The sequence below is a fragment of the Ursus arctos genome, unplaced genomic scaffold (assembly GCF_023065955.2).
Source record: "Ursus arctos isolate Adak ecotype North America unplaced genomic scaffold, UrsArc2.0 scaffold_36, whole genome shotgun sequence".
Taxonomy (NCBI): Eukaryota; Metazoa; Chordata; class Mammalia; order Carnivora; family Ursidae; genus Ursus; species Ursus arctos.
This window is the reverse complement of record NW_026623050.1, coordinates 19,682,753-19,695,319: the sequence shown is the minus strand read 5'-3', so window position 1 is coordinate 19,695,319 and position 12,567 is coordinate 19,682,753. Positions and strand designations below refer to the sequence as shown.

At 34.4% G+C, this 12,567-nt stretch overlaps 1 long non-coding RNA gene across 2 annotated transcripts in view; it reads left to right on the top strand.

The window, feature by feature from the left end:
- Nucleotides 1-12,567, top strand: part of LOC123002083 (uncharacterized) — a 264,337-nt gene that overhangs the window by 161,116 nt on the left and 90,654 nt on the right. For both annotated transcript variants that reach the window (XR_008957133.1, XR_006411604.3), the window contains one exon: nucleotides 8,207-8,289. This is a non-coding gene — a long non-coding RNA (uncharacterized LOC123002083). The remainder of the gene's footprint in view (nucleotides 1-8,206; nucleotides 8,290-12,567) is intronic.

Here is a 12,567-nt window from a genome sequence, read left to right as displayed (position 1 = left end):
TTAAAATGTGACTTCTGGACTTCAAGGAAGGCCCAGAGGAGCTAGCCAGATGAGAGAGGCTGAAGGCAAGGGCATTCTAGGCAGAGGTCAGCACTTGACCTCAATTTGTACTTGGATATTTTGTTTTATCAGTTCAGAGAGATGTCTACAATATCAGCGGTGTATTTGAAAGGTATCCTGTTCCCTGAAAGCTTTCTTTTGCTTTCATTCAAAAATCTGTGAGTTGTGGCTTTGGGTGACAGCAGACAGTGCCAGAAACTGCCTGAAGGAGAAGAGCTCCTTGAAACACTTAGTGTGACTATGCCCTCCAGGAAACTGGAGGAATCCGTGGATCTGAAGCATCATTAGGTTCATTAATAGTGATGGAGGACTTTCTTGAAGTGGGAGGAAGGGCTTAAAGAGTGCTTTCTGTAGATCTCTTAAATCGCCTGGGTTTTATCTGTTTCAAAGGAGGCAGTGTTTATTTGGGGAGGATATGTGGAATTCCTCACCCAGCAGAGAGGCACAAATGCTGAGAGAGCGCTGGCTGCCCCGTGAGAAATAGAAGTGATTCTATCTTCTAAACAAAGTGTCTTCACTGAGCAATCACAGAGTACAGAAAAAGTAATCTTGGATAAAAAAGACATTTATCTTAGGACTTCATATTCTCTTCCTTGCATAGTGTACAATTTCACTGTAACTTCTCTAAGTAATAATTATATGTGACAAATATACCAGGGCCACACACTGATTGGCATTAGGAGCCATTAAAAAAAATCAACAAAAAAGGACTCAATATTTTCAATATGAGGATATAGGTATGTTTTTATTTGTTCAATGAATAACTTAATTTATTTAGCTGATGAGCTAATAACTAATTAATAACTTTATTAGCTGTTAAAGTTTTGTTAGACTTTGTCCATGTTCAGCCGTAGAAAACGCAGCAAAACTTTGACAGCAACTGTCTCCATGATACTAAATCAAAAGCCGTCTTCAGAGTGGTGTGTGATATTTTTCTTCGAGATGACCTTTAGCCAGTGTTCTTTAGAAGTCGTAGCTCTGATCACATACTTCACACATCACCCACATCAAGCTCTCTGCTATTGCTGCTGTGTCTCCAGTCAGGGAAAGTTCTTTAAACAGTGCTCTTAATCTCACATTTCTATTTTACCATCTTCCGTTAGAGTTTAACCCAGACATTTTTTTCGTAAAACAAAAACCAGAAACTTGTTGAAATCTCTATTTAAACACTTTATAAAATCCTTTATTTAAAGCCTATTCAAAGTGTAATGTAGTTTCTGAAAAAGGGGGAAGGAAGCTAATATTTATTGAGTGCCTATTTTGTGCTGGGGCATGAGGTGTATTTTTCTTTTTTTTTTTTTCAAGTTTAATTTTCATTTTATTATTTGCAATTGAAACTATCATAGATGATACATTAATGTATTTGTCTAGACTCTGGTTTTAATGGGGATGATTCTTATGTTTTACATTTTTTTGTAGGTATCTGGTGGATAACATTAACAATGCTAAGTAATTTGTCTTTCTTTTTTTAAAATTTTATTTATTTTTTTTATTATTATGTTACGTTAGTCACCATACAGTACATCATTAGTTTTTGATGTAGTGTTCCATGATTCATTGTTTGCGTATAACACCCAGTGCTCCATGGAGCACTGAGGTGTATTTTTCTAATCAATTATCAGAACAAACTCATGAGGCAAGTATTATTCTGTTTTTACAAAAGTGGAAGTTGAAATTCAGAGGTAAAACAATTTTCTAGGTCACACAGTTAACGTGGAGGGAGGACTTGAGACAAATCTGCATGATGCCAAAGTTCTTGCCTCTTCTCTTTCGCTCTGTCAATACGAGGGAATCCCAAAACATTAAGGTGTCACAGACCCCCAAAAGCAAAGAGAAGTGTTAATACATATTGGTGTTTCAGGAAACAACTAACTTAGTATCTAGCCCCTCAAAATTGCTAAAATCAAACACACGATGGCAACAACAAAAAACCCAGCCTAACATAAATCTTCATCCCTTCTGACAAAGTATGAGATTTGAGATGGTTTGTCCATTTTTTAAACTACTAACGAGTGATAGGATTTCATCTAATTTTAGAACCAAAAAATTGTTAAATAACACCGCCACACAAAATCCAGAAAGGGAGAGGGTTTTTGAATCAATTCTCTTCTCCAGGATTTATGTATTATTGCGCATTATAACATTTCTTCTAACTCACATCATGTTTAGTAAGAATCACAAAGGGTGAAAATCCTCAAAGCAACTCTGGACACATAGGAAAACTAAGCACTCTTGTTTGATGCTTCCTCCCCCCTTTAAATGAATGATTAAACATTGTGTTAATAAATGTTTAAAATCATTTACTGAGTATCTAGGATAGGTGCTTTTTATGGCAAGATCACACCACAGTTAGTAAGATGAAGGATCAGAATAGAAAAGTAAAGGTCAAAATTAGCAACAAAATCTTATCACAGGAGCCCCATACATGAAAAAAGACAAGGTTATTTGACTTTAAGTGATGTGAAGAGCACTGGGTGTTATATGCAACGAATGAATCATTGAACACTGCATCAAAAACTAATGATGTACTATATGTTGGCTGATTGAATTTAAATTTTAAAAAAATGTAAAAGTTTCATGTAAAATAAGCAAGTTGCCTGAGAAAGGGTTAAATAAGGGGGCATTAAATTGTATATTCAGACAGGGTCTTGAAATCTCACCAGTGCTATGTTAAAGCATTGCATGGTCCTCTTATTTCTGAGAGTCCTTTTTCTTTTCTTTTCTTTTTCTCTTTTTCTTTTTTACAGTGATGTTGGATGAAGATGGATTTATGGGACATGTGTAGAGACTAGATGTCTTGCTCAAGAGAAATTGGAGTTCTTTATTTCTTTTTTTTTTTTTAAGGTTTTATTTATTTATTCGACAGAGATAGAGACAGCCAGCGAGAGAGGGAGCACAAGCAAGGGGAGTGGGAGAGGAAGAAGCAGGGTCCTAGCGGAGGAGCCTGATGTGGGGCTCGATCCCATAACACTGGGATCACGCCCTGAGCCAAAGGCAGAAGCTCAACCGCTGTGCCACCCAGGCGCCCCGGAGTTCTTTATTTCTAGCTCAGGACTAAGCTAACAGGTATTTATTATCCTGAGAAACTAAGTTCTTATGGAATTTTCTGGTCAATTATTCTGTGAAAGGTTTAGCTTTTGCAAAATCACTACTATCAAGGAAAAAGAGTGTCATTGGTTTAATTAAGAACTCTTACCTACTTGACAGATTTGTCTAAGATTTAAAAAAACCAAAGTATCTTTAAAAATTATTAATATTAATTGTAGGAAATGAGAAACAGAAGAGTAAAATATGGAGAATATCATAACCCTATTTCTCATTACTAATATCTTAGAATACTTGTATTTTGAATATTTACATATTTATTATATCCATTTTATCGATCTGTATCTCCCTCCAATCTGTATCACCACCTACTCAGTGTCCAGTACTGCATAGGAATGCAATTAAGAGTAAAACAAATATAAGCCATACTTTCACAGCATCTAATGTATGTTTTGAGAGAGGGCACAAATATTAACCAAATAATCACACAAATATGTAATTGCCACTGATTTAGTGCTGTAGAGAAAAGTATAGGATGCAATGAGATACCAAAAGGGAAAATTATCAGATAATCAGAAATAAAAAATAAATGACACAATTAGATATAAGGAAACTATGTTATCAGATAAGTTCTTCAGTAAAGAAAATTTGAGAAAAGATCTTAAGGCTGAGAGAAAGTAAGAGATAGGGAAGAAACGTGGAGTAAAGAGAGGCAGGGAAAGACATTCCAGGCAAAGGGAAGAGCCATGACTCTGAGGGAGAACACAGAGGGTGTGTTCAGTGAACATAAAGAAGGTCAGGTATTAGCCTCTTACTGGGTGTGTCATTTGCAAATATCTTCTCCCATTCAGTAGGTTCCCTTTTTGTTTTGTTGATAGTTTCTTTTGCTGTGTGAAAGCTTTTTAGTTTGGTGTAGTCCCAATTGTTTTTGTTTTTGTTGTCCTTGCCCAGGGAGAAATATCCAGAAAAAATATTGCTGAGGCTGATGTCCAAGAGATTACTGCCTTTGTTTTCTTTTAGAAGTTGTATAGTTTCAGGTATTACATTTAGATCTTTAATCCATTTTGAGTTTATTTTGTGTATGGTGTAAGAAAATGGCCCAGATTTGTTCTTTTGCATCTAGCTGTCCACTTTTCCCAACACCACTTATTGGAGAGACTGTCTTTTCCCCATTGTATATTTTTGCCTCTTTTGTCATAGACTAATGGGCCATATAAACATGAGTTTATTCTTGGGTTCTCAATTTTATTCTATTGATCTTTGTGTATATTTTTGTGCCAGTACCATACTGTTTTGAATACTATAGTTTTATAGTGTATCTTGAAATCTGGGATCGTCATATCTCCAGCTTTGTTCCTTTTTCTAAAGTTTGCCTTGGTTATTTGGGGTCTTTTGCTGTTCCATACAAATTTTAGAATTCTCTGTTCTAGTTGTGTGAAAAATGCAGTTGGTACTTTAATAGGGATTGCATTGAGTTTGTAGATTGCTTTGCATAGTATGAACATTCTAACAATATTCTTCCAGCCCATGAGGATGTTATGTCTTTCCATTTGTTTGTGTTATCTTCAATTTCTTAGATCATTGTGTTATAGTTTTCAGGGTGTGGGTCTTTTATCTCATTGATAAATGAAAAATAAATGAAAAATGAATGGGAGAAGATATTTCCAAGTAATATATCTGATAAGGGTTAATATCCAAAATCTATAAAGAACTCATACAACTCAACACCAAAAAAAGCCACATAATCTGATTTTTAAAAAGGCAAAGGACCTGAGTAGACATTTTTCCAAAGACATACAGATGGCCAACAGACACAGGAAAAGATGCTCAACATCACTAATCTCCAGGGAAATGGAAATTAAAACCACAATGAGATTTCATCTCACACTAGTCACAATTACTAGTATCAAGAAACAAGAAATACCAAGTGTTGGTGAGGATGTGGAGAAAAGGAGCCCTTGTGCCCTGTTGGTGGGAATGTAGAGAATGACAGATATCATTTAATATCACCTGTCTGTGGAATCTTAAAAGCAAATGAACAAACAAAAAACAGACTCATAAACACAGAGAACAAACTGGTGGTTGCCAGAGGGGAGGTGGGCAGGGGAATGGGTAAAATAGGTGAAGGGGCTTAAGAGGTACAACCTTATAGTTATAAAATAAGTCATGGGGATAAAAAGTACAGCATAGGGAATTTAGTCAATAGTATTAATATATGCTGACAGATGGTGGTTACACTTATTGTGGTGAGCACTGAGTAATGTATAGAATTGTCAAATCAGTATGTTGCACACCTGAAACTAATATATTGTGTGTTAACTATATTTAAATTATAAATAAAATGAAAGAAGTTCAGAGAACTTGGAGCATAGAATATGATGTTGAAGTACCAGGGACCACACGATAGTTTCTTTGAGATTGTAATTAATTTTGATCTTGATCATAAAGACAATGGGAAACCATTATATTATTTTAAGCAAAGGACTGGCATGATGAGATCAACTTTTTAAAAAGTCACACTGGTCCCAGACAGTTTAAAGGAGAGGCCAAAATGGATTCAGGTAGAAAGGCTTGCAAGTTGTGGCAGTAGAACATAAGAGCTATGACAGATGCATAGACCTGGGTGCAGTGATGAAAAGAAAAGGTAGGCAAATTTAAAATATACCCAGGAACTTAAACAGATAGTACTTGGTCATAAATTTGGTGTGGGAAGTTAGGGAGATCCCCTTAAGTTGACCCCTAAGTTAAGGCTGGCATAACTCAACAGAAGATAATCACTGTGACAGGAAAGAGTTAAGGTAGACTGTTTTGATGTGACCCTTCTGAAATCAGCTCTGTCAATATTGAGTTAGTGCTTCAGATGTTTGTGTGAAATACCAGTAAGCAGTTGGGTTGGATGTTCAGGGTCCACAGGTGTGGTCTGTGCTGATAAAATGTATTTGATGACTTGGGGCCAAATGGTAACAGAAGGTATGAATACGGTTGAATGTGTACCACTGGAATTTTCTTCTTTATTTTATAAAGTTAATTCCTCACTTAAAGTGATGTGCCAAAAGAAGAATGTCTCATCAGCTTATGACCAGATGTGGTTTAATTTTTTCCCATAGGTGTTTTGAAGAAATAAAACTCAAACACTGAAGGTTGGGTACAGGACTAGGGTGATTAAGGTTGCTTAAAATGTTTTAAGATACTTTTGTCCTATGCTAAAATTTCATTACATCCCCTGTGGTGTAGAGGAAATAGCACATATCAGTTAGAATTAGATTCTACTCTATATAAACAGTGACTTAAGCACCCAAGGGACTATTTTTCTTCATGTCAAAGGAGTCTAAGATTGCTCTCTGGGGACCAGTGTATTGGCTCCACAGTCATCAGGTTTCCAGGCTTAGAACATGAGTTAGGACCTAAGTGTTGCTTCATAATCCAAGATGGCTGCTACGTCTCTAATCATTAAACCTGCATTCTTGAAGTAAATACAAAGCAGAATAGAAGGGCACTGGTTAACCTGAAATAATGTCTTTTCTTCTCTTTAGTGAGGAAGAAGGGGAGAAAGAATATGGGCAGGCAACTAGATCTCTCTGCCATAGAACATGTGGAGATGGGGTCTAATCCCAAGTCTTGCTGTTAATGGGCTTTGTAACCTTTAAAAACCCCTCTGTGAGGAATGAGTGATGAACCACTAAATTCTACAGCCGAAACTAATATTGCAGTGTATGTTAACTAACTGGAATTTAACTAAAAACTTGAAAAAAAAAAAAAACCATCTGTGAAGAATAAATGGTATACTCTAAGTGAAAAGGGTGTTTTGTAAATATTATACAGTGTTAGCTATTATTATTAATTCCAAAGTGATTAGCTCTGTGGGTATTTGAAAAGTAGTTCAGCTTTTGTTATAAACATTGAAAAACTACTTGGATTTCAAAATTATAGCTCTAGAAATAAAAGTTACTCTTTTAAATGTATGAGTATTCCTTTTCTATAGCTCTACTGAAATATAATTTTGTATCTTATTAATATTACATTCTAGAAATTGTCCTATGTTTTCACATAATCCTCCTAGCCATCAATTTTAATGGCTGTATAAAACAACAAAATCTGCCCTTTTGATAATTTTTATGAGTGAAGCAGAGAGCTTTTTTCTTTGATTCATGAATTATTGAATTATTTTAAAATTCTAGGAAAATGTTAAATAATGAGGCAAAGAAATTTTGTCTTTTCCCTCATTTTAAAAGGGTACTTTCTCGTGATGAGAGCTATTGATTTACTCCTTAGTGTCAAATTTGTTAAATTTCACAGTTTGTAGCATCTAATGAGATGATTTTAATTTTGTGTATCGATGAAACATCTTATTCATGGATTTCCTAATGTTGGATATTTGTGTTCTTAGAATAAATTTACTCTGATAATTTTCTTACAATGCTATTGAATGCAGCTTGAAATAATTTTACTTACATTTGAAATTTTATTAAAGGTGGATATTGATATATGATTTACTTGTAGCGTAATAATGGAAACATATGTACTTTTTACCCTCAGTCATTTTACATAATTCATTTAATACTCTCAATAGCTTCAACATTGGGAATATTATTATCCCTACTTTACAGATGAGATAACAGTATTTCTATCACAGTGAAAATCAGTGTTAAATTAGCTTCATAAACTAAATCGAGTGGTTTCCAAAAATTTTTTTTCAAGTAGTTTCCTTTTTAAATACTTCATAACATTTTGTGGGGTACAGAGATGAGCTGCTTTTAAACATTTCAATGAACTCACCAGTAAAACCAAATTGCTCCAGAACATTTGGGGAGAAGATTCTCTTATAATAATTTCAATGTCATTCATAGTTACAGCTCAACCATCTTTGATGCTTCCTTATGAGTTAATAACAATATGGCAGAAATTGGCTACATACTTAGTAATATTGAGTTTTTTTCCGGCCACACAGGATGCCTTAGCCTCGTTCGCTCATCCTCCCTTGCAGTTAGGTCGCCTTGCAGTGAGGCCAGTGGAATGTGCATGTGGGAAAGATGTATGCAGCCTCCATGACTGCCTTAAAATGGCCCATATGACTTCCATGGTTATGTTCTCTTTTGTCTAGATGGTTGAAGTAGAGGAAGAACGTCAAAGTCATTGCTTAAAGAAAAACTGCCCAGGAGTCAAGCAACCCGCTTTGGGTTTGTGGTGAGTAAGAAATAAACCTTTATTGTTTTGAACAACTGACATTGCTTGCTACCGAAGTTAACATTATTTACTGACTAATGTATTTCGTAAATGAGTTTGCCAGAGAAGTGGGCATTTTATTCATACTTTAATTTTATTAGCATGGGGATACACATTTCTTAAAATTTTGTCTTTGGTGTTTTCCTTTTTTTTTTTTTTTAAGTACGTTTTCATTCCCAATTTTGTCTATATTTTCATCGTTAACTTTGCTAAAGTTTCAGTGTGGGTCTAGTATGACCCGTGCTCTTTCTCCCCCCCCCCCGATATCTATTTAATATTTTCTTCATGGAAGCATATTTGACTAATATTTTTAAATGTTCTATATAAGCTTGAGAAAATAAGCACACTGTTTATAATGCAGATTTCAAGAGTGACTTATCAATTCTTTCTAATGAAGAATATTATTCAACCGGTTATGTATGTTTGGTATGTCAATGTTTTTTTAATTTCAGCTAGCGTTTGCTTTTAGTCCTTACTCTTAATTGAGATGTATTTGACAGATAACATTGTGAAAGTTTAAGGGGTACAACATGTTCTGATACGTCCATGTATTGCAGTATGATGTCATTGTAGCATTAGTTAGTACCTCTATCCCATAATTATCATTTCTTTTTTGTGGTGGGAATAATTAAGATGTAGTCTCTCAACAAGTTTGACGTTTAAAATATAATGTGGTTGTTTATAGTCATTATACTGTGCATTCAATCTCCAGGACTTATTCACCTACTAGTTGTAAGTTTGTACCCTTAAACAACACTTCTTCTGTTCCCCCATTCTCCAGCTCCTGTTAACCACTGTTTTACTCTGTATTTTTATGAGTTGAGCACGTTTTAGATTTCACATCAAATATAAGTGAAATCATATAGTATTTGTTTTTCTCTGACTTACCTCACATAGCAAAATGTCCTCAAGGTCCATCCATGTTGTTGCAAATGGCAGGAATTCCTTCTTGCTCACGGTTGAATAATGCTCGTGTGGGGGTGGGGGTAGGTCATAGGGTAATCCTATTTTTAACATTTGAAGAACTTGCACATTGTTTTCCATAGTGGCTGTACTAATTACATCTCCACCAATAATTCACAAGGATTTCCTTTTCTCCACCTCCTTGCCAACACGTGTCTCTTGTCTTTTTGAGGCTCGCCATTCTAAGCAGTGTGAGGCGGTTATCTCATTGTGGTTTTGATTTACATTTTACTTATGATTAGTAATACTGAGCACCTTTTTATGTATCTGTTGGCTATTTGGATGTCTCATTTAGGAAAATGTTTAGTTTCTCTGCATATTTTTTAATTGGATTTTTTTTTCCTTTTTTATTGGAGTTGTATGAATGCTTTATATATTTTGGATGTTAACCCCTATCTTATATATGATTTTCAGATGTTTTCTCCCATTAGTAGGTTGGCTTTTCATTTTGTTGATTATTATTGTTATTTTGCATCACAGAAGCTTTTACATTTGATACAGTCCTGTTAGTTGATTTTTACTTTTGTTGTTTTGTGTTTTGGTGTCATATCCAAAAAATCAGTCTTGAATCCAATTTCAAGGAGCTTCTTCCTACATTTTCTTCTAGGAATTTTATGGTATCAGGTTTATGCTTAGGTCTTTGATCCATTTCAAGTTAATTTTGTAAGTGGTGTAAAATATGGGTCCAATGTCATTTTTTTCTAGTGTTTCTCCAGTTTTTTCCAGCAATCATTTGTTGAAGAGACAATTTTTTCTATGTTGGATATTCTTGGCTTTCTTGTCAATTATTAGTTGACCATATATGCACAGATTTAACTCTATTATGTTCCATTGATCTATGTGACGATTTTTACACTACCATACTGTTTTAATCGCTGTCCCCTGATAGTATAATTTGAAATCATGAAGTGTGATGCTTTGGCTTTGTTCTTCTTTTTCATAATTGCTTTGGCTAAACCCAAAGCTAGCTGAAGGAGAGAACTAAAGATCAGAGTGGAAATAAATGAAACAGATGAGAAAAATAATAGTTTACTCAAACTAAATGTATTATTCTTTCATGAACAAACAATTAAAATATCTAATTTCTTTAGTGACGTTTGGTTCAAAAATAAATTTAAAAGTAATATAAATGAATAATATTGCTCTCTGGCATGCTAGCTATGCTTACAGTAAGAACTACAGTAATAACAATGATCTAATTATGTGCCTAGACTTTCCTACATTGTAAAGGAGGGGTCCATGGGAGAGGAACAGTGGATATATGTGAAGAAATTATGAACTCCGGTAATACAATTTCATGACATTTGAAAATTTTCCAAAATAATGAAAATGTGGTGAAACCATTAACATTTGTGTTGCTTAGACTTGATTAATGTTTGAGAGCAAAACTATTTGCAGATACCAAAATTCAAGCATTTTTCAAGAACATTAATCCTAAAATAGAAATACTGGTATAATTTGACTTTTCTTTTGGGGATGTCATTTCTAGGGTATGTATTGTGATTCAAATAGAAATAGATGGTTAGAAAGAAGGATCTTTTAAAAATTTTCTGAAGTGTGTTTACCTTCTAAAAGATTTTTTAAAGTTTTCTTAATCCCTAGTCCTCATCACTATTATGGACCTTAATCCCCTGGATTGCAACCATCTCAAGATATTTGTTTTATTTTTTTCACATGGGCTGTTTTAAAGTATGTATTTTTAATGAACTGCGTGTATTTTTTGATTAGTATAAATTACGAGCTCGCGATTTTGTTGTTTCATACTTTCAAAAAACCATAATGTGTTTTAAGCTCTATCCCTGTGCAACATGTTCATATAATTAGTCTCATATATTTAGACCTGTGTGAGAGCTTCTTTGGAATGTAAAGCCCATGAAGTGGGACCACTGAGTGCTGCCATATTGCTTTCCTAAGTGGCTGCACCAGTTTACACACTCATTGGCATTTTTGGGAGGTGAATGTCCCAATAAATTTTTCAAAAATTTTAAATGCTTAAGAGTTTGAGGTTTTATATATGTTTCAGCCAGTTTTGGCATTTTATATTTTTTTTTGTAATTTATCCATTTTGTCTAGCCATTTTATTATTATTCCCTTTATTATTACTATATTTCTATTATGTCCATAGTTCCCCTTCTCATTCTGTATTCCACACAGTAATATCTTCTCTCTTGTTTTTCTTGGTTAGTCTCTTGTCAATTACTTATCTATCTTACAAATCTTCTCAGGGTAATAGGATTGGTTTTGTTAAACTATATGTATTTTCTTTTGTGAGCTCTCCGAGGTCTCATTTATTTTAACATTAATTTAATTTAATTTTTTAAAATTTTTAATTTTTATTATTTTTTTAAATGTAAAGTTCGATGATTCATTAGTTGCGTATAACACCCAGTGCACCATGCAATACGTGCCCTCCTTACTACCCAACACCAGCCTATCCTGTTCCCCCACCTCCCTCCCCTCTGAAGCCCTCAGTTTGTTTCTCAGAGTCCATAGTCTCTCATGCTTCTTTCCCCCTTCTGATTACCCCCCCTTCTTTATCCTTTCTTCTCCTACCGATCTTCCTAGTTCTTATGTTCCATAGGTGAGAGAAACCATATGATAATTGTCTTTCTCTGCTTGACTTATTTCACTTAGAATTATCTCCTCTAATCCCGTCCATGTTGCAGCAAATGTTGAGAACTCGTTCTTTCTGATAGCTGAGTAATATTCCATTGTATATATGGACCACATCTTCTTAATCCAGTCATCTGTTGAAGGGCATCTCGACTCCTTCCATGATTTAGCTATTGTGGACAGAGCTGCTACGGACATTGGGGTGCATATGGCCCTTCTCTTTACTACGTCTGTATCTTTGGGGTAAATAATGGTTAGGATTTTAGTTAATTTTAGTACTTTGTTCTTTGTTGTGTCTTTGGAATACTCTCCTACTTATATTCTAACATCTTGAGATGGGTACTTATATTTTCAATCATTTCTTGTTTTTAAAATAAATGCATTTAGGGCTATAAATTACTCTTACATATTGCTTTCACACACACACTCACATGTGTTTTTATTATAATTCAGCTTCAAATATTTCTTATTATCTCTTTCATAAGCCATGGATTGTTTGATAATATACTAGTTTTTAAACATGTAATTTTTAGCTCTCTTTTTGTTACTAATTTATACCATTATTTTTATGGTTAATGAACACAGTCGGTGTGTTACTGATCATTTGGAATGTATTGAGCTTGCCTTTGTAGCTTATTAGCTATTTTCCCAAATGTTCTGCTA